We start from the raw sequence: 5349 nt of genomic DNA on the forward strand, positions 1-5349 counted from the left end.
ACTGCAAAAGCACAATCCCTCCTGTATTTTAACCTTGTTTGTGGAACAGCCAAAAGTTAGCCTGCTTATAAGTAGGCCCACAAGGACTTTGATTTCCGCAGATTTTTAGCCCATCATTGATTCTGTTTATTTACTTATGTCAGGGTTTTTCAAAAGTCTAAGACAGTGGGCCTCCCTTTTGACACAACTTATCCATTGGCGCCCCCCTCCTCCCAAACACGCACGCACACACGCGCGCACGCACACACACACACACACACACACACACACACACACACACACACACACACACACACACACACACACACACACACACACACACACACAAACACACACAAATCTGGAGGTTTTTCTACCTCATCATGCTTGGTTTCAAGGTGTCGCCGAAGTTTAGCGGGTCTCATGCTGTCATTAGCCAAAATATCTTGACAAACCACACATAAAGGTCGTGGTTTATCAGCTGGTCCTGTCCACAAAATCCTAAACTCAAATACTGACCATCATATCGTTGTCTTTTGGGTTTAAGCCCTAAACTTGAAGGCTTTGAATCAGGGGGTCTCAGAAACCGATCCATTGTATTAGCAGCATGATTAGCAGGCATATACCTGTATTGGCGGGCTTGCCAAACAGAAGCGAATTCACAGCTATGGCCTTCTGGGTAAAAAAGGTTTTCTTATTTTTGACGTATTTTTTTTTAGCTTTGTTTAATTAAAACGTTTAAAAAATAATAAATACATATAATAATTAAACTTAATAATTATATTTTTATTATATAATATTTTTTCCCGCGCCTCCCCTGACATGCTCTGGCGCCCCCCTGGGGAGGCGCGCCTTACACTTTGAAAACCACTGACTTATGTAAATGTGTGTAAATTTATATTTATTCAGTTTTTAAATTTATTTCAGTAATATTATTGACTAATATGAAAATATATGATATATTTATATGATTTATTTACCATATAGTTTGTAAAGTAATATTTTCTGTCTTTTAGTAGATATATTATATGAGAGACTTGCTTTGTTTACCAAATAAAGTGGATCTCATTGGATTTGCATTGTAAACATTAAATAAAAGTTAAAAGGTATAACTTTTTATTTAGCATAGTAAGATTTTAGTTATTCATTCATTCTTTCATTAATTTTCTTGTCGGCTTAGTCCTTTTATTAATCCGGGGTCACCACAGCGGAATGAACCGACAACTTATCCAGCAAGTTTTTACGCAGCGGATGCCCTTCCAGCCGCAACCCATCTCTGGGAAACATTTCACCTGTACCGCATGTCTTTGGACTGTGGGGGAAACCGGAGCACCCGGAGGAAATTCACACGAAGGCAGGGATAACATGCAAACTCCACACAGAAACTCTAACTGATCCGATGTTCGAACCAGCAACCCAGCGACCTTCTTGCTGTGAGGTGACAGCACTACCTACTGCGCCACTGCCTCGCCACAATTTTAGTTATAATATTCTCAAAATAATTCTGCATAAATGCACAGATTTTAACACAATTCTGCGCAGAAATAGCAACAAATGTCTGCAGATTCTGTCTGGCACTATACTTATAAGTAATGCATGACATTGCTTTTGAGTTACTTTGGCATTACTTTTTCAACACTATTTTAATTTTTGTCTCTGCCAGCAGGGAGCAAATTCTCTCATTGAGTGTGTAATTTAACGAGACTTACCTAATTTCAATTAAGCAGTGTATTTTGTAAAAGCTGATTAACTAAACTAAAAAGTAACTCACATTACATTTTTAAAAAGTAATCTAAATATTATAATAAATTAATATTTAAAGTAATGCAATACTTTACTCGTTACTTAGAAAATTAATATTATTATGTAACTCACATTGCTTGTAATGTGTTACCCCAACACTGGAAGTAACTGATCAGCACATCTAAGTGCCCTTAATTGAGTGTACATCTGAATGAACACAGACAAGAATATTAGTGCAAGACCACTTAGGGATTTTGTTATGATTGCCTGCGATCTAACCCTGACAGATTGCTAGAGAGGATTCACTATCACTACAATTCTGCCACTGAACTGCACAACATTTCCCATCAGGCATTTCCAGTAACACTTTATTTTGATGGTCTATTTGAGTATTAGTAAGCTGTCTGCTCAATATCTGCTGATACTGCTCCTTCAACAGACATTTAACTGAGTACAAGAAACTTTGCAAGTACATGTCAACTTACCCTAACCCTAACCTAACAGTCTACTTATAATCTAATGAGAATTAGTTGGCATAGATGCAATGTAAATTCAACAAACCGACCCTTAAAATAAAGGGTGACCGCATTTCCCAATCACCTCTGATTACTTGCACACAGCTGTAGCTCATGAAGACTGCATAGTTGGACTATATATACACTTCACATTCTCACACACATTGCTGAGTCTTATTTTCTGTAAACTTTACTAAGCGTTTCCCTTGTCTAGTCTTGCCGTGTTTTGACCCTTGCCTTATTTATGTTGGTTTGTTGCACGTGTCGACCTCTTTACCTGTGACCACGATAACGCTTTTGGATTACCCTCATGCAGAGGCGGACTGGCCATAGGGAGCACCGGGACATTTCCCATTGGCCTGAGGGTCAATCTGGCCTGCCACAGTGACTTTGGCCTGCTGCCTAAACCATTAAACCAACCCCCCTTCTTCTCTTACTGATCGCTCCGCTATGAAATAGCTTTAATTACTGAACTAATCTGTTTATTTAACTTGAAGTCACTATAACACCCAGGTTCACATTCAGAAGACCCGGAGCACACACTACTCCAAATACTACCAATTCTGTCATTTCTTATTTGCTAATTAAAATATTTAGTGCCAACCAAGATTTAATGTCTTTAAGTGGTGTTTTGGACAACATTATGTTCACTAAATAAAGCTGTGCACCATCTGCACAAATAAATTCATTAAACCCCAAAATAAAGGGTTTCTTATGGAATCAAATATAAGGAAAACATGAGAGATGTGCTGACAAGAAAATAAAGTTGCCAATTTGGACAGAGAAGCTTTAGTAATATATACGTGACCAAAACAATTCCTGTTTAGTACCCTAAATACCAACACAATCCTCTAAGTGAGAACAAGAACAAGTTATTGTGTCAAAAGCAGCTGTAAGATAGAGCCAAAAAACAGCACAATTTCCTGAGTCAGCAGTCAGAAACAAGTCATTAAAAAGTGCTAACAAACACTGTAAAAAATGCTGGCCTCCACACAATTCATTCATGGTCTCCCAACATAAATCAATTAAGTGTACTTGATTGTTTTTACAAGGCAGTGGCGCAGTAGGTAGTGCTGTCGCCTCACAACAAGAAGGTTGCTGGTTCGAACCTCGGCTCAGTTGGCATTTCTGTGTAGAGTTTGCATGTTCTCCCTGCCTTCGCGTGTGTTTCCTCTGGGTGCTCCGGTTTCCCCCACAGTCCAAAGACATGCGGTACAGGTGAATTGACTAAATTGTCCGTAGCGTATGAGTGTGTGTGTTAATGTGTGTGTGTGGATGTTTCCCAGAGATGGGTTGTGGCTGGAAAGGCATTCGCTACGTAAAACATATGCTGGATAAATTGGCGGTTAATTCCGCTGTGGTGACCCCGGATTAATAAAGGGACTTAGCCGACAAGAAAATGAAAGAATGAATGAATGAATGACTGTTTTTACAAATGTAAGTGGATTGAACATAAAACAATTAAGTTGCCCCCGTAAAAAAAAAAAAAAAAAAACACTTAGGAATTGTGTTGATTCAGCTCATTTTAAATAAGTAGTTTAAACAGGCAGCAATCTTTTTTCTTTGAGTGAGAGTGGTTTCAGTGCTGTGAAAACATGACTTGTTGATTGATGAGACCGGGTTGCTTCTTGAAACACATGTAGATCTGAAAAAAGGATTGCAGTTGCATAACTGCAAACTTGTCTAATATTTTGGAAAGGCATGGAAGTTTTGATATACAGTTAAAGTCAGATTTATTAGCCCCCTTTTATTATTATTATTTTTATATATTTCCCAAATGATGTTTAACAGAGCAAGGAAATGTTCACAGTAAACCAGATAATTTTTTTTTCTTCTGGAGAAAGTCTTATTTGTTTTATTTTGGCTAGAATAAAATAAATTTTCAAAAAACATTTTAAGGTCAAAATTTTTAGCCCCCTTTAAGCTATTTTTTAATCTACAGAACAAACCATCACTATACAATGACTTGCCTAATTACTCTAACCTGCCTAGTTAACCTAATTAACCTAGTTAAGCCTTTAAATGTCACTTTAAGCTGTATAGAAGTGTCTTGAAGAATATCTAGTCAAATATTATTTGCTGTCATCATGACAAAGATAAAATAAATCAGTTATTAGAGATGAGTTATTAAAACTATTATGGTTAGAAATGTGTTGAAAAAATCTGCTCTGCGTTAGAAATAATTCAGGGGGGCTAATAATCCAGACTTATAAATAATATAATAATAATAATAATAAAAATAATAATAATATTAATAATGAAAATCTCAATAATTGTATTGTTTCAGCTCATTTTTAACTACAGTTCAAGAGTTCACACTTAGATGATGATTGATTATAAAGCTTGTTTGGCATGCTGTCCCGGGAGAGAGCCCTGAGCTCATAAGATCCTCGAGCCCAGGGCTCCCTCCCGTTTGCAAGGCAAGAGGGGAGTTTGAACTCAGGTAGATCTCGAGAACTCCTCTGCTGTAGTATCTAACGAACAGAAAGTGATCGCTCTTAAGAAATAACTACTTACTAGGAGCATGTCTATGGTGCTGATTAGTCAATTAACTTAAGTTGCATGTTTTTGGACGGTGGGAGGAAACCAGAGAACCCGGGGGAAACCCACGTGAGCACGGGGAGAATGTGTAAACTCCGCACAGGAACGTCGGCTGGCCTGGTAAGGACTAGAACCAGTGACGTTCTTGCTGTGAGCCAACAGTGCTAACCACTGGGCCACCATACCACCCATCTAAGAAAGGAGGAGAAGTAGGGGTGGAAGGGGGAATTATTCAAAATGAAGATGGCTGTGATCTGGAACTTAGGTTATTTATAGTGGCTTAGGAATCGTTTGATTGGTGAATCATAAATTGGATAATGTGGGGCAGCTGCAAGCAATCATAAGCATGTGATCCTCTCAAAATTAGTTTATAAATAAACTTCACAAAGTAGTTTGAACATACAGGAACTGAGCTTGTTTGATCAACCGTTTAACTACACTGTAAAAAAAACTTAATTTTACAGAAAAAAACTCTAATTTTTTACAGTAATTTTTTGTCATTTCACATTATATTCAAAACTTAGTAAAATGACAAAGAATCTCTCTAAATTAACCGTTTGACTTTCATTTT

The sequence above is a fragment of the Danio rerio genome, chromosome 12 (genome assembly GCF_052040795.2).
Source record: "Danio rerio strain M-AB ecotype USA chromosome 12, GRCz13ab, whole genome shotgun sequence".
Lineage (NCBI taxonomy): Eukaryota > Metazoa > Chordata > Actinopteri > Cypriniformes > Danionidae > Danio > Danio rerio.